The sequence below is a fragment of the Octopus bimaculoides genome, chromosome 18 (assembly GCF_046866305.1).
Source record: "Octopus bimaculoides isolate indiv1 chromosome 18, ASM4686630v1, whole genome shotgun sequence".
NCBI lineage: Eukaryota > Metazoa > Mollusca > Cephalopoda > Octopoda > Octopodidae > Octopus > Octopus bimaculoides.
In genome coordinates this window covers 30,015,710-30,034,988 of record NC_142945.1, presented here as the reverse complement: position 1 = coordinate 30,034,988, position 19,279 = coordinate 30,015,710, and the positions used below count along the sequence as shown (strand labels likewise).

The 19,279-nt window shown below is 33.7% G+C and overlaps 1 protein-coding gene across 2 annotated transcripts in view; it reads left to right on the top strand.

Annotated features, from left to right (window-relative positions):
- LOC106873766 (unextended protein) overlaps positions 1 to 19,279 on the top strand; it is a 129,814-nt gene that overhangs the window by 29,577 nt on the left and 80,958 nt on the right. Inside the window, exon 1 of one of the 2 annotated variants that reach the window (XM_089365956.1) lies at positions 15,210 to 15,279. The exons of the other annotated variant lie outside the window; for it this stretch is intronic. The gene's annotated coding sequence lies outside the window, so the exon portion shown is untranslated. Of the gene's footprint in view, positions 1 to 15,209; positions 15,280 to 19,279 lie in introns of those variants that run through there. 2 annotated transcript variants of the gene reach the window in all.

Sequence of the window (19,279 nt, the reverse complement as noted above, 5' to 3'; positions counted from 1 at the left end):
AAATGGTTTGAAAATTACTATTTATAATGAGTACTATAACGTTAATTATTTAGATGCTAATTTTAACTTATCTACTGGTAATCGAAAAGTAATCACCCACCCTCAATTAAAAAATCATTAACACTTACTATAGGTAAGAGAATATCTTTACTATCTTTGAATATAGAGATCTTTGAAAAACATGCACCTTATTACAATAAAGCCCTTCAAGAGGCAGGATATACTAATGATATAAAATTTTTTAATAATCCGAAATATTTTTATAATTTTATTACTAATAATTATAATAGTAATGACCTTTTTAATAAACATAACTTTTATACTCATGATAATGTCTTCTTAGGTAATAATAAGAATAATAGGTATTATGATAATAAATTACCTAAACATAAACTTAATTTTAATGGAAGCCATTTTAAATATAATTTTAATTTTTTTAATGATAATAATAAATTTAATAATATTAATAATAAATTCAATAATATCTGTAATAAGAACAAACTTTGGCTAATTATTCCGTACGGCGTTCAAGTTAAAACTAACATTATTAATGAAATTTTAAAAGTTATTTATTTATTCCTTAGAGATAATAAAAAATATCATTATATATTTTCTTCAAATAATTTTGGTGTAAGTTATTCTACTACTAATAATGTTGTTAATATTATCTCTTCTTTTAATAGATTTAAGTTAAATAAGTATTATAAATTTAAATTTAATAATTATTCTAATAATAATATTAATAATAATAATGTTGACCAGGATATAATTAATTGTACATGTTTCGATAAAACTAAATGTAATTTTAATAATAAATGTAATTTGAAAGATGTAGTGTATAAATGTATAGTGAAGTTATTGAATGTGAATAAACATAATGGTTATAATTTAAATAAGATTTATATAGGATCAACTTCTAATCAAATTAAATTAAGAGTAGCTCAACATATATACTCATTTATGAATAGAAATTTGATTAATTCTACTGGCCTCAGTAAATATATTTGGGAACTTAAATCTAAAAATATTAACTATATTTTAAAATGGGAGATAGTTTGTAAAGCTAAATCCTATCATATAGGTAATAACTTTTGTAATTTATGTAATAATGAATTCAAAGAGATATTATTTCATAAGGATAATAATTTACTTAATTCTTTTGATGAACGAAAAATAAAATGTAGACATAAATTACTTTATTTATATAAAAACTTTAGCTAATGTTTTTTTTTTATATGTGGGAGTAGTTAAGTCCGTGTGTGTGTGTGTATATATATATATATATATATATATATATAGCTGTAGAAACTCTGCCAAATTAGACTGGAGCCTGGTGTTGCCATCCGGTTTCACCAGTCCTCAGTCAAATCGTCCAACCCATGCTAGCATGGAAAGCGGACGTTAAATGATGATGATGATGATGATATATATATATATATATATATATGATTGGTTGTGTATATGTAGTTTTTTTTATACATATGTGCGGGTGACACGTAAAAGCACCCACTACACTCTCTGAGTGGTTGGCGTTAGGAAGGGCATCCAGCTGTAGAAACTCTGCCAAATCAGATTGGAGCCTGGTGTAGCTATCTGGTTTCACCAGTACTCAGTCAAATCGTCCAACCCATGCTAGCATGGAAAGCAGACGTTAAACGAAGATGATGATGATAATGATATGGGTATGTGTATATGTATATATATGAGTGTGCGTGTTTTAGTCTATATGTGTTAGTATGTATGTATATATGTTTACGTATGTATTTATATAGGTTTAAGTATATATATGTGTTTATATATGTTTGTGTATGTTAAGTGTATATTTGTATTTACATGTATGTATCAATATAGGTATTTGTGTGTATAGATATATATTTATATATATTGTGTGTGTGAGTGAGTGTGTGAGTGTGGTTTTGTTTTATAATATTCCTTCTTTATATATTTATTTGTATGAATGTTTATTAGTGTGTATATATTATATATATATATATATATATATATATATATATATATATATATATATATATATATATATATATATATATATAGGTGCAGGAGTGGCTGTGTGGTAAGTAGCTTGCTTACCAACCACATGATTCCAGGTTCAGTCCCACTGCGTGGCACCTTGGGCAAGTGTCTTCTTCTATAGCCTTGGGCCGACCAAAGCATTGTGAGTGGATTTGGTAGACGGAAACTAAGAGAAGCCCGTCGTATATATGTATATATATATGTATATGTGTGTGTCTGTGTCTGTCGCCCTAGCATTGCTTGACAACCGATGCTGGTGTGTTTATGTCCCCGTAACTTAGCAGTCCGGCAAAAGAGACCAATGGAATAAGTACTAGGCTTACAAAGAATAAGTCCCGGAGTCGATTTGCTCGACTAAATGCGGTGTTCCAGCATGGTCGCAGTCAAATGACTGAAACAAATAAAAGAGTAAAAAGAGTATATATGAGTGTTTTTGTGTATATGTATGTATATGTATATTTATGTATGTACTTATGCATATGTGTATATATATGTATATATATTTATTTATTTATTTATGTGTTTCAGCCAAGTGGCTGCGGTCATGCTGGTGCACCACCGTGATTTTCACATTCTTTGCATGGCTCTTCTCCCCCACCTGACATGGTCCAATCAAGAGTTTTGATGGTACATCTGGTGTATAAGAGAATTTGACATAGCTGCCCTAAACTGCGTCTCATTACGAGCCATTGGTTCGTCTGGTATCGTGGAGAGGAAAGCATCAAGTTTTGTCTTGAAGACCTCCGCATCCATGTCTTGCATGTCTCTCAAATGTTTTGGCAGGGCATTGAAGAGCTGAGGTCCTCTGAAACCGAGGCTGCTGCAGGATCTCGTTCTTATGTGAGATGCAGTGGATGGTACCTTTGGCACCATGCAGTGGCGACCCGTGCGGGCATTCCTGTAATACTTGATACCAAAGTTTGGCACCAGTCCTTCCAGTATTTTCCAAATGTATATTATTACATATCTCTCCCGCTTGCGCTCCAGGGAGTAGAGACCTAGTGCCTTCAGTCGCTCCCTGTAGTTCATCTGCTGGACTGTGGCGATCTTTTTTGTATAGTGCCGCTGAATTGCCTCGAGTTCTGCTATCCACCTAACACTGTGTGGTGACCACAACTGAGAGCAATAGTCTAGGCGGCTCAGAACAAATGTCTTCCATAGAGTCAACATGACTTTTTGATCCCTTGTACGGAATGTCCTCAGTATCCACCCTGCCAGTTGTCTGCACTTTGCTGTCAACTTGACAATGTGCATGTGAAATGATGCATCACTACACATGTTGATGCCCAGATCTCTTACTGTTTGTGGTTCTGGGATTGCAGTACCTCCAGGCCCTGTGTATGCCAGTTGGGAGGTACTTGTGGTCTTGTAGCGCAGTACTTGAAATTTGTTTGCATTGAACTGCATATTATTTTGCTCTGCCCACTCATATATTGCATTTAGGTCATTCTGCAGGCTTACAATATCATCAGGATTCTTTATTGCTTGAGATATCTTTGTGTCATCAGCATAGCTAGTGACAGTGGCTCTCCGAGTGACCGTGGGCATGTCCAGAAGGGCCACTATGAACAGTAGTGGCCCCAGAACAGTTCCCTGTGGAACACCGCTCAATATTTGTGTTTCCCTAGATAGTTCTCCATTGGCTGCAACTGTCTGACTTCTACCATTCAGGAAGTCATGCAGCCACTCCTAATTTACCAGCTATGCCAAGGTTTCGCAGCTTGTGACATATCAAGCCATGATCAACTTTGTCAAAGGCTTTTGCAAAGTCGAGATATATCACATCAACATTTGAATGGTCAAGTAGCTGCTTCAGGACCCAGTCATAATGCTGCAAGAGCTGCGTGAGGCAGCTTCTACCTGGACGGAAACCATGCTGGGTCTCATTCAGCAAGTTATTTTCTTCTAGGAACGCAATCAATCTCCTTCTGACAATTCGTTCCATGACTTTGCTAATATGTGAAGTCAGAGTGATGGGCCTGTAGTTTCCAGCCTCTGCTCTGCTTCCACCTTTATGGATAGGACATATGGTGCCTTCCTTCAGCTTTTTGGGAAGTTTACCATTTGCAAGGAAACTCTGGAAGAGTATCCGGAGTGGTCTTGCTAATTCTTGTTTACACGACTTTAAGAGGACAGCTGGGAAACCATCGGGGCCAGTTGCCGAATTTGAGCTCATTTCATTTATGGCAGCTATCACATCTTCCTCTTCAATGTCGATGTAGGTAATGGATGCAGTCTTTTTCTGCTGAGTGCTATTGTCAAAGAAATCAGCTGGGTTCTTTATCTGCATGTGACTCAGAGGAGAGGTGAAGACACTCTTGAATTGTGTACTGAGCACTTCACTTATCCATGTCGGATCTGCAGTCAGTGAGCCATTAGGCAAGAATAGGGGTCCTATCTTATACTGCACCGTAGCAGTCTCCTTTGCAAATCTATAGAAAGCCTTGGGGTTTGTTTTTATGCTTTCTACTGCTCTCTTTTCCTTCTCTGCTCTCTCCTTTTCATGGGAGAGTTTAATTTTGTTTTCTATTTCTAACAGTGTTAGTTTTAATTTAGCCCTTTTCCTATCCTCCTGTTCTCTATTTAACTGGTTTGAGACCTTTGTTCTGTGTCTCATAAGGATTTTCCTCTCTCTAGGAATTCTATTGGCATGTTTGCTGGTCTTTCTATATGGCACGTATTTGGTGCATATGTCTTGTATGGTTGACATAAAATGACTTAGTTTGAGGTCATTGTCTTGTATAGAAAGGCTGTCATGCCAGTTTTGATTTCGAATCTCTCTGCGAATTGACTTCCAGTCCGCCCCTTGGAAATTCAGGTTGGATATTGCTTGAGTCCTCCTGATGGGGTGGGTGTCAGTGGGTTGTCTAGGACCATACATAGTTAATTCTATAATGTTATGATCTGAGAGAGATGTGGGCATTATTTTCACATTATGGATTAGGCTCACATTGTTTGTGAAGCAGAGATCCAAAATATTGCTTCCCCTGGTTGGTTGGAGTATCACTTGTTCCATGAACAGCATGTTGGATAGTTCTAGCAATGATTTTGCCTGGCTTTGTTCATGCAGTGACATCCCAGAGAGGATGTGACCTTCAGGCCATTTAACATTTGGGAGGTTAAAGTCGCCTAGGAAAAGTATATTGATGTGTTGGTCCAGATTTGTCAGGACCTCTTCTATGCGTCTGAGGCTGTCCTCAAATTTACCTTCCTGCTTTGCGGTATTTGGTGGACGGTATGTTGAGCATACAACTACATCAATTTGTTTTATGTGTACTATTAAAGTATCACATACAGAGTTTGAGTGTGATAGTAGTAGTAGGGGTGTGACATCTTCTCGGATGTACATTGCAACTCCCCCATGACTTCTATCCCTTCTGTCTGTTCGGAGTACGGCATACTCTGGTATATTTATTTCCGCATCTGCTATATTAGGTGTTAGATGCGTTTCGGTAAGCACCATGTGAGTGTGTGTGATTTGTCTATATAAATTAGTAAGTATATATATATATATATATGTGTATGTATATATATTTATATATATATATATATATATATATATATATATATATATATATATATATGTATATGTATATATGTGTTTTTCTGTGTATATATGTTTGTATTTTGTGTGTTGATATATTTTTCTAAGTGAGTATTAGTGTATATTTATTTATTCTTATATATATATATATATATATATGTATGTATATGAGTATGTATGTGTGTGTTTGTGTATATATGTATATATGTGTATATCCATGTGTGTATGTATATGTATATGTATATGTATATATATATATATATATATATATATATATGTATGTGTGTGTGTGTTTGTGTGCGAGGGCGTGCGTGTATGTGTATTTATTTATAGTATTCTTTCGTTATATATTTATAGTTGTGAGTATTTAAGAATGTGTGTGTGTATATATATATATATATATATATATATATATATATCTTATATATATATATATATATATATATATATATATAGAGTGTATGTGTGTATATGTATATTTATGTTTATGTATGTGTATATATGTATGTGTATGAGTATATGTATATTTGTGAGTGTGTGTGTTTTAGTATAGATGTGTTAATATGTTTATATATTTGTGTGTATGTATATATGTTTAAGTATTTATTTTTATATGTATATATATATATATGTGTTTCTGTATATGTTTGTGTGTGTATATTGTGTATATATATGTATATACATTTGAGTATATATATGTATATTTTGTGTATATAAACTAGAGTATACATATGTGTGTATATATTTTTATATATATACTAGCAGAGATACTCAGCGTTGCCTGTGTTACATGCAATTGAAAAATGAGACTTTTCTGTTATATTTTCTGTGAGGAACTGGAATACATATGATTCGAATTTCATCAAAATTGCACATGAGGGTTCTTTCCCTCTTTACACACCCTAAAAAAATTCTAATCATGAGACATGTATCCCATACTATTGATCTTTATGCGCATATTCCAAAATTTTAGTCTTCTGGAACCTGTAAAAAAGATTTTGCTCCTGCAAAATGGAGCTCATGGAGCTCTAAAATGTGGGAATGAAGGCCCCTTTTGGGGGTAGGGGTGTTAATGTCAACCAGAGAAGTTGAATTGTTGGGAATGTTTTTAACTTGGGTCTTATAGTATACCTGTATATATGTGAGAGTATAGTCTCACTTTAATAGTTTCAGTATGAAATTGAAAGTATTAAAGTGAAAATATTTGAAATTACAGTAGCGACATGTTATTGTTTCACTTTTGACAGGTAATACTGAAATAGTGGAATAGTTTCAGTGTTAGAGTGAAAGTATCTGACATTACAGTAGAGTGATGTTATTGTTTCACTTTTGACATGTAATACTGAAATAGTGGAGGAGATATGATATTGCTGTGGGCTCGAACTATGCAGGAAGTTAAAAATGTTTTTGGCCTAAGACACTACATGGACCCTAAAAGAATTTTGCTCCTGAAAAATGAAGCTCATGGAGCTGAAAAATGTGGGAGTTAAGGCCCCTATTGGTGATGGGTGTATTAATGTCAACCAGAGAAGTTTAATTGTTGGGAATCTTTTTAACTTGTGTGTAATATGTATTGTTTGAATTTCTTTGAAATAGGAAATATATGTATGTTCACTGGGTTTGTAAAAGAGAGTAAAGCTACAGGAAAGCAAAAGACGAATGATCACGATAATCAGTCAGTTACCGTAACCTAGTCGTTACTACTCCCCAATGTAGGATTCCTCACCATACAGGTGACAGGCACAGCTTTAAGATGCATTATGGATCTATAGCAATTGGAAGGGCATGACCCAATTGAAACAACAATGTGTGACGTTTGAAGTAAAGTGAAATGAAAGTGTCGTCTCTGGAGTTTGCAAATGACCACTATACCGATAGGTAAATGGGCAGAAAATATTTACAATCAATAAATGTCTTAGAACAACCAGTCACTCATCTGGGAAGGCCTTGAAATCAATGTTACCAACTGGGGACTATATGTGTCGCAGTGATAATAAAAAGACTGAAAGGAGGTCTGCAACGAAATAATTTTCCTCAACACTTTGCAAGTGAATCAGTGGGGGCAAAGATGAGTCTCGTTTACTTGACAATTTATGCACCACATTGCAGAAATCACAATGTAAGTATATCTGAAAGGATAGTCTTACACTGTTGTACCGTTGAATTACAAATAATGCTCATCTGTTATGTTCAGGTGACCCTATAGTTACCAATGATACAACTGTATTCGTCTTTGCTTAGGAAAAATGACTAAATTGTGGGTGTGAAGTCCCCATGAAGGGGTCTTTGTAACTTCTAAGACAAAACAATTTTAGAAATATTACTTTATTTGTGTGTAATCTGTATGGTTAAAATTTCATCAACGTCAAAAATATATGAATTTTCATGGGGGTTATGGCCATTATGCATGGAATATAATTTCCAAATTTCTTAAAGATCCATTTAATACTTTTAACGTAGTTTTGGATAAGAAAACAAATGACTAATGTGTGTGTGTGTGTGTGTATGGGTGTATATATATGTATAGATATCTGTATGCATTTATATATATGTACATATTAGATGTACACCCAAATATATATACATCTACACATATGTATACATATACATGTATGCATATAGACCTATATCTATATATATCTATCTATATATATATATATATATATATATATATATATATATATATATATATACATATACGTGTACATATACATGTATATGTATACATATACATCTCTCTCTCTTTCTCTCTCTCTCTCTCTCTCTCTCTCTCTATATATATATATATATATATACACACACACACACACCATTAAAGTGAAAGTATCTGTCATTACAGTATTGAAATGTGATTGTTTCAGTTAGTGGAATAGTTTCATTTTTAAAGTGAAAGTATTTGACATGAGTGTTTTTGTTTCACTTTTGACACGTAATACTTAAATAGTGGAGGAGATATGATGTTGCTATGTGCTCGAACTATGCAAGAAGTTAAAAATTTGTATATATATGTATGTTTATGTAGGTACATGTGTGTATGTGTATAAATATGTTTATGTATACATATATATATATATATGTAAGTGTGTATGTTTTAGTCTATATGTGTTATTATGTATGTATATATATGTGTGTATTTATGTATATATGTGTATGTATGTATTTATTTATGTATATGTATATATTAGTGTTTATGTGTATATGTTATTCTTATGTATATTTGTATATGTATGTAAGTATGTATATATATATATATATATATATATATGTATATATATATATATATGTATGTATGAGGGCGTGTGTTGGGGTGTATTTATTTATAATATTTCTTTACTTATTCTAGTAATTATATTTAATTTTTATTGGTAGGTTTATAATTTAGGGACTTTAAGGATTTATATTGTATTGACACTACGATTTTTATAAGGCTAAATCAATAGTAGTATTTTAGCTTATTTCATAATATTATTTAATTTATGACTCTTAGTCGTATTAATTTATTATATATTTGAATTTAAAATTCATTAATATGTTTTATAAGATAGCTGTGGCTTTTTTATGTTGTTAGTTATATAAACTTTAAATCTTTCATTCATTATTTTAAGTATTATTCATTCATTCATGTTTTCATATTCTATTCTCTATTTTAACGTATTATTTTCGAGCGACCTCTTGCTAAAAACGCTATAGGTATTAGTTAATGTCTTAGCTTCAGTTTGAATTACGGAAAAATATGGATAAGTTCTATTTTTACTTTGCTAAATGATTTTCTACTATTTGAAAATAATATGTATTCTTGTTTTTTATATTATTCATTTGGTTTTTATAAAGATTATTTTTAATAGATAACTTATTTAACACTAAATTATTTAGAAGTTAGAATATCATTTCAACATGATATAAGACTTCGATTTGAATATTGTTGATATATTTTCGATTATTTTTGACTAATAATATTTGATTAATAATTAGTCTTTATTGTTTATAATATCTTTAAAGGTTTTTTTATATTAAAACTTAGTATATATAAAGTTTAATATTTTATTCTTAATAATTTTTTCATTCTAAACTTTTTCATTCATAATTTTTTCATTCCTATTTTTATTTTTATTTCTACGTTTGTAGAAATAAGTATTCTTGTATTTTTCTATTATTCAATTGATTTTTAATGATAATTAAATAAACATTTTTAGTCATAAATAGTCTAGCTTTAACTATTACACCGGTTAAATATGTACTAATATTATCTTTATTATTATTTTACCTTAAACTTCGTTCAAATTGTATTTAAAACTATAATAATTTTATGTAAGCTGGTTTTTGTATATAATATACATGTTAGCATATATTATAATGGGTGTAGGGATGATTATGGAATGTTTATTATTTTGATATTTTTAATAATTTTTCTATCTTTATAAAATAAGTATTTTATATAAATTCATTTGGTACTTATTGTTGGTTGATATATATATTTATGTATTATAATTATTGTTCTATTTACGACCTGACGATTAGCTGTATTTTTGAATAGAATTTATTTTTGATAATTTTAATTGATTTTAATCGATTTGAATTTCCTTTCTATTTGAAAATTAGTTATGAAACACGTGTAGTCATTTTATTATTTTTATCTTATGATATTTACTTTGTATTATATTATACTCATTTATTGTGCTTTTAATTATTAATTTTTCTATATGTGATAGTGGATTTTCATCGATGAGTTCATGAAACTTGGTTCTTTTCCCTAAAACTATATATTTATATATTTTTTAATCTGTAAAGCTCAATTTAATTTTAGATTTTTATAAATTGATTTTAATTGAGTTTTTACCTGTAATTTTGGATTTTGTCCCTAATATTATATATATATATATATATATATATATATATATATATATATATATATATATATATATATATTAATTTAATGAATGGAGTTAAACGCATATTTTAACTGCATACTTTTATTCCGACATATGTTTCGAAGAATTACAATTTATACGATCCATAGGAATGTGCGATGTTAAAAATGTAAACTTCTCTTCAGGGAAATGCATGGGAACCAGCTTAAACGTAAGACATTATAATCGAATATGAGAACTATAGTTGGAGAAGGTTATAACGTAATTCATTTGAAAAAACTGTTGGAGATTAAGGACGCTACCAGATAGTACGTTGGACAAGAAGGGAAGAAAAGAAGAAAAGAAAAAAGAAAGAAAATTCACAGTGTAAATTTGGGAGAAAATAGGATGATATAAATCCGATAAAAATTGGAGAGGAATGTTATGTAATAAAAAGGGATCGTAAAGGGGGTTAATCTTGTATTTCTACAAAAATACTGAGATGAATGTATATAATCATTTATACTTATGTATACGTGCATATATACACACAAGCATACATATACTCGAATAAATACATATATGCATACATATATACACCTACGTCCAAACCCACATACACACACACACATATATATAAATATATACACATATATATATACACATCCATATCCATATATATATATATATATATATATATATATATATAGATTGATAGATATATATAGAGATATATACATATAATATATATATACATGACATATGTACATATATACATTATATACATATATGTATAATGTGTGTGTGTATATATATATATATAGAATAAGTTCGTTATAGGTATAAAGATACCATAAACAATTATAAAAATGGAGAAAAGATGTTAAAAAATCAAAATTAGATTTAATAAATACATACGAACGTTTGAACGGGTAATACAAATATGTCAGAAAAAATTGTAATAATAATACTTATAATTAAAGTTACGTATAGTCATTCTCATCAGTGTGATGAGTTTAAGGAAAAAACATCCAAGAAAGTTATTACTAAAAATGAAGAAGGAAAAACAAATGGGCTAATAGAGAAAATTTAACCGGATATTTACATATACATTGTAAAAGAGAAAAAAGTTAAGAGATACGAAAAAGAGGAACATGCCAATCTGTATGCAAGTCTATTATGCAAAAAAAGTCTACTTTCGGATCACAACATGGTAGAGCTGACCATGTACAGACCAAAGGAAACCATGGACATGCAGCCTACAAGAAACTCTCAGAATCTTTCCAGCTTGAAATTCTATAAGGCAAACTGGAAACAAATTGAGGAAAAGATCCTCAAACAAAACCGGCCTAAGTGTCTCTCCTGACTGGACATCGACATGAAACTTCAACAATTCATGTCTGTAATGCAAGCCATATGCTACAAATGTGTCCCAGAGAGAAAGGCCACTGTACACAAGAACAAAATCCCAAGGGAGAGGAAACTTCTTATGAGACTGCATACAAAAGTTTCGGATCGTCTAAACAAACAAATTGAAAACAGTGAAAAGTTCCGCCTGAAAATACAGGAGATTGGAAAAAATCTGCAACTCTCCCACGAAAAAGAAAGAGCAGACAAAGAAGCTTGGGCTATAGACAATATAAAATCTAACCCCAGAGCTTTCTACAAGTTTTCGAAAGAAACAGCTTCAGTGCATTGCAGGATAGGGCCACTTCTCGAAAAATATAGTACACTCACAGGAATCCCAATGAGGATAAGTGAAATACTAAATGAGCAATTCAAAAGTTTTTTCAATCCACCCCTAGGGCACTTTCAAGTCAGCAATCCAACTGACTGCAGATATAAAAACAGAGGCAATGATGATTGATATAAAGGAAGACGATGTAATAAGGGCTATAGATGAAATGAACCCAAACTCAGCTACTGGCCCTGATGGATTCCCAGCAGTCCTTCTAAAAGCATGTAAGCGAGTCCTAGCAAGACCACTGCAGTCCCTCTTTCAGAGCTTCCTTGCAACTGGCAAACTTCCAAGAAAATTGAAGGAGGGTAAAATATGCCCTATTCATAAAGGACATAGCAGAGCGGATGTCAAGAACTACAGACCTATCTCGCTGACCTCACACATCAGCAAGGTCATGGAACAAATAGTCAGAAGAAAACTAATCGCCTTCCTTGAAGAAAATGACTTGCTGCCGGACACCCAACATGATTTCCGACCAGGAAGAAGCTGCCTGACTCAGCTCTTACAACACTATGACTGGGTGCTGAAACAGCTGCTCAACCACTCAAATGTGGAAGTGATATATCTTGACTTTGCAAAGGCCTTTGAAAAAGTCGATCATGGAATGATACGTCATAAACTTTAAGATCTCAGCATAGTTGGAAAATTGGGAGAATGGCTTCATGACTTTCTGATGGATAGAAGTCAGGTGGTAGTAGCCAATGAGGCCACCTCCAATGACACGCAAATAGTGAGTGGTGTTCTGCAAGGCACTGTTTTGGGACCACTACTGTTCATAATGGCCCTCTCAGACATGCCTTCAGCCACACAGAGAGCTACGATCATAAGTTATGCAGATGTTACAAAAGTTTTACAAGTAATACAGAACTCTGAAGACACTATGCACCTGCAATGTGAGCTGGATGAAATATACAAGTGGGCTGAAAAGAATAGCATGCAGTTTAGTGCTGAAAAGTTTCAAGCCTTGTGTTATCAGCATGCAAAACTAAATGCAATACCCATTAAATACACTGGACTTGGGGGGACTGCAATCCCAGAAGCAGAGACAGTGCAAGACCTGGGCATTTACATGAGTAATGTTGCGTCCTTTCATGTGCATGTTGCTAAATTGGCAATGAAATGCAGGCGGCTGACCGGATGGATTCGTAGAACTTTTAGAACAAGAGATCAGGAAACCATGATGGTCCTCTGAAGGATACTTGTCCTAAGCCACTTTGACTATTGCTCTCAGCTCTGGTCACCAACCAGTGTCAAATTAATCTCAGAACTTGAGGCAATCCAACGAAGCTACACAAAGAAGATAGCTTCTATGCAGCATATAAGCTATTGAGAAAGACTCAATAGATTAAGACTCTATTCCTTAGAGCGTAGACAAGAAAGATATGCTATGATATACATCTGGAGGGACTTGTCCCAAACTTTGGCGTTGAGAGTTACAGAAATACTAGAACTGGGCACCACTGCACAGTGCTAAGGATTCCAAATTTGCCATCAAGATGTTGGACAAGATACTGCAATAACCTGGGGTTCAGAGGTCCATAGCTCTTCAATATCCTCCTGAAGGACCTGAGAGATCTGCATGGGGTAAATGTAGGTGTCTTCAAAATAAAGCTGGACCTCTTCCTGTCAAGTGTCCGAGATGAACCAACTTTGCGGCAGGAGGTGCAGATGAGGGCAGCTGCATCAAACTTTCTTATGCACCAAATGTCACTTCCTAAAAAGCATTCGTGAAGTAAAATTTTGTAGCAAAATCAAATGGCAGTGCCCCAGCATGGCCACAGGTCGTGAGCTGAAACTAGATAAAATAAATAAAAAAAAAAAATATATATATAAATCAGATTGGAGCCTGCTGTAGCCATCTGGTTTCACCAGTCCTCAGTCAAATCGTCCAACCCATGCTAGCATGGAAAGCGGACGTTAAACGATGATGATGATGATGATGATGATAAGATATACATTATATATATATATATATATATATATATATATATATATATATATATATACATACATATATACATTATAATATATATATATATATATATACACACACACACATATATATATATATATATATATATATATATATATATATATATATATATATATATCATCATCATCATCGTTTAACGTCCGCTTTCCATGCCAGCATGGGTTGGACGATTTGACTGAGGACTGGTGAAACCGGATGGCAACACCAGCCGCCAATCTAATTTGGCAGAGTTTCTACAGCTGGATGCCCTTCCTAACGCCAACCACTCAGAGAGTGTAGTGGGTGCTTTTACGTGTCACCCGCACGAAGGCCAGTCAGGCGGTACTGGCAACGGCCACGCTCAAAATGGTTTATTTTATGTGCCACCCGCACAGGAGCCAATCCAGGGGCACTGGCAACGATCTCGCTCGAAAATCCTATGAAGGCGAGTCAGGCGGTACTCGGAAAATAAAGTGCATCGCATAGCCAGCCCACTCAAAAGTACCTTGAATCATAGGGCGACATGTTGGGCTTGAGGAGATCTATTGAGTCAAGTACATCAACATCAGTATCAAAATCAAATGAAATGAAATAGAAATTGTAGTTGTGACCCCCGTGCCGGTGGCATGTAAAAAGCACTATCTGAACATAGCCAGTGCCATTGCCGCCGTTACTGGCTCCCGTGCCAGTGGCACTTAAAAAGCATCATCCGATCGTAGTTGATGTCAGCTTTTCTGGCCCCTGTACCGGTGGCACGTAAAAAGCACCCACTACAACGATGATGATGATGATGATGATACACTCTTGGAGTGGTTTATGTTAGGAAGGGCATCCAGATCAGATTGGGGCCTAGTGCAGCCTCCTGGCTTCCCAGACTGCAGTTGAACCGTCCAACCCATGCCAGCATGGAAGATGGACGTTATATGATGATGATGATATATATATATATATATATATACACACACATTATATATTTATACATAATACATTTATACATAATACATTTATACATATACATAATATATATACATATACACATCATATATATTCTTTATTCTTTCATTCTTTTGTTTCAGTCATTTGCCCGAGGCCATGCTGGAGCACTGCCTTTAGTTGAGCAAATCGACACCAGGACTTATTCTTTGTAAGCCCAGTACTTATTCTATCAGTCTCTTTTGCCGTACCGCTAATTTACAGGGATGTAAACACACCAGCATTGTTTGTCAAGCGATGTTGTGGGGACAAACACACAAACATATACACACACATATCTATATACATATATATGATGGACTTCTTTTAGTTTCCGTCTACCAAATCCAATCACAAAGTTTTGGTCGGCCCAAGGCTATAGTAGAAGACACTTGGCGAAGGTGCCACACAGTGGGACTGAACCCAGAACCATGTGGTTGGTAAGCAAGCTACCTCACAGCTACATTATATATATATGTAGTATATAGTGTGGATAGTACTTATTCCAGTACTTTTGTTGAACCGCTAATTTATGGGACGTAAACACACCAGCCACATAATATATATATTTACGTAATAGATATATACATAATATATATATATATATATATATATATATATATATACGTAATATATATACATAATATATATATATGTATATACACATAATATATATACATATATATATACATAATATATATACATATATATATACATATATATATACATAATATATATATATGTATATACACATAATATATATATACATATATATATACACAATATATATATATATATATATATATATATATATATATACATATATATATACACAATATATATATATATATATATATATATATATATATATATATACGTAATAGATATACATAATAGATATATATATATATATATATACATAATATATATATATGTATATATACATAATATATATACATATATATATACACAATATATAATAATATTAGGGACAAAATACAAAATTACAGGTAAAAACTCAATTAAAATCAATTTATAAAAAATTAAAATTAAATTGAGCTTTACAGAGTAAAATATATATAAATATATAGTTTTAGGGAAAAGAACCAAGGTTCATGAACTCATCGATGAAAATCCACTGTCACATATAGAAAAATTAATAATTAAAAGCACAATAAATGAGTATAATATAATACAAAGTAAATATCATAAGATAAAGATAATAAAATGACTACACGTGTTTCATAACTAATTTTCAAATAGAAAGGAAATTTAAATCGATTAAAATCAATTAAAATTATCAAAAATAAATTCTATTCAAAAATACAGCTAAACGTCAAGTCGTAAATAGAACAATAATTATAATACATAAATATATATATCAACCAACACTAAGTACCAAATGAATTTATATAAAATACTTATTTTATAAAGATAGAAAAATATTATTAAAAATATCAAAATAATAAACATTCCATAATCATCCCTACATCCATTATAATATATACTAACATGTATATTATATACAAAAACCAGCTTAGATAAATTATTATCGTTTTAAATACAATTTGAACGAAGTTTAAGGTTAAAATAATAATAAAGATAATATTAGTACATATTTAACCGGTGTAATAGTTAAAGCTAGACTATTTATGACTAAAAACGTTTATTTAATTATCATTAAAAACCAATTGAATAATAGAAAAATACAAGAATACTTATTTCTACAAACGTAGAAATAAAAATAAAAATAGGAATGAAAAAATTAATAATGAAAAAAATTATTATGAATGAAAGATTAAACTTTATATAGCCTAATTTTTAATAAAAAATAACCTTTAACGATATTTTAAACAATAAAGACTAATTATTAATCAAATATCATTAATAAAAAATAATCGAAAATATTTCAACCCTATTCAAATCGAAGTCTTATATTATGTTGAAATGATACTCATTTATTGTGCTTTTAATTATTAATTTTTCTATATGTGACAGTGGATTTTCATCGATGAGTTCATGAATCTTGGTTCTTTTCCCTAAAACTATATATTTATATACACAATATATATATATATATATATATATATACATAATATCATCTTGATCACCTTGACTGACCAGTTCATTGGGTGTCTATTTGACACTGCTGGTCACAGCACACTGTCCACTTCTCTCTGGATTACGCCTTCCTCATCCACATGGTTCCAATCGCCCTCCTAAAATCGTAACTGCACCATTGTGGAGGCCTTCCGAGTGGTCGTTTTCGCTTGTGCGGGTACCACTCGACAACTGCGCGGGTCCACCGGTTATCGGTGAGCCGGGCGATGTGTCCAGCCCATCTAAACTTGCTGCATGCATATTCTACGATAACATCCCTCACGCCGGACTTCCGTCTGATGACCTCGCTACTGATGTGCTCTCTCAACGAGATTCCAAGCATTGACAGACCGCATGAACTTCGTTTTCATGCGGTTCATTTTGAGACCTACTGCAGAGCGTTTGATATCGACCTCCGTCAGCATGATCAGAAGCTGATCCGTGGTTTCAGCGATGATTACAATGTCAACAGTGAAACAGAGGTGAATGAGTAGCTCGCCATTGATGTTGACACTGCCTTGCCAGTTGATGCCTCTGATGATCTGCTCGAGACATGCAGTGAAAAGTTTTGGAGAGATCGTATCTCTTTGCTTCACTCCCTTCTCGACCGGCACTCGTACGAGTGATGACAGCAGAGCTATGTCGGTGGTGCATCTGGAATTTACCTCACTGAGCAGTTACACATATTGCGCCTCAACTCCTTGCCTCTGTAGCAAGTTCAGCTCTGCATTGATTTCGACGCTGTCAAAGGCCTTCTCATAGTCTACAAATGCAATGCAAAGAGGCAGCATGTAATTGTTCGCTTGCTCAAGCAGTTGTGTTAGAGTATGTCAGATCGCTCTAGAGTGCTACTGGTAACATGTAATCCCGTACAGCCTGTTGCATGGTCGGGTCGTCGGCGACTTAACTGACAACCCCACTAGGCTCGTTTAATGAGGAGGCTGTTGTTGGATACCATGTAGGATGAAAAATAAGACCCATCGAAGGGCGGATGAACAGTTAACAGCCATCCAACAAAATTTCGGCCTGGCCGCCCAGCCAGTGGGATGGCGTCATCGTATGGCTAAAACAGCACGAAGAACGAAGAGAAAAGGAGAAGGGCCTCAGTGCTCTGCACGACAGTTGGGCCACTCCATGACAGCAGGATGCAACCCGAGTGACGAGAGGCTGCTGAGTATCACAGGTTCCCGTGGGCCGTCATGGAACAGGACTAATCTTTCCATATGCACCTAAGACTGCAGGTCCTTGGCAGGGTGGCAAGAACTGAACCACCTAATGGAGGAGAGGAAGAAAATCAGGTGCGACATGTTAGGGCTGTGCGAGATCCGCCAGAAGAAGGAGGTGAGTATACGATGGCAAGATGGATGCACTGTGAGATTAGAGAGAGCAGAAGGTACCAGATCGGTCGGAGGTATCGGATTCATCGTAAGTAAGGAACGGGCTTTGAGGGTTGCTTCTTGCCAGTTCATATCATCATGGATTGGTGTACTGAACGTAAACCTCTCAGGGAAGGCCACCCTCAAGATCGTCCAGATCTATTCAACACCGGCAGCGATCATCGTCTGGTGAGGGCATGGGTCGTCATCGACAGGACAAGGGAGAAGAAGGTGCTGCATTTGGCGTTGAAGAGAAAACATGTCCGAGTCTTCAACGAGGCGAAGCTGCAGGAAGCCATCATGCAGGAAACCTGGTGCAAAGGAGATGACATAGACGATGACTACAACTCACTGACAGGGAAACTGAGAAGTGTTTAAGAAAGGCTAAGGGATGGTGTCTGAGAGAGGAGGGGAGAGTCTCGGAGGAAACTATGAAGTTACTTGAGAAGAGGAAAAATATGAAGTGGACTATTGAAGATCAACTTGAATATTCCCTTCTCAGCAGAGTGATTCGTCAGCAACTGAAGAGAGACTTTGAGGCATACCGGATGGAGAAGCTCCTGAAGGCTGCAGAAGAAAAGAAGAGCCTCAAGAAATGCAAGAGAGACATGGCACTATATAGATGGGAGGTGATGGCTCTGAAGAATACAGATGGAGTACCAGTCTACGATTTGAGCTAGATGGAGAAAGGTTGCG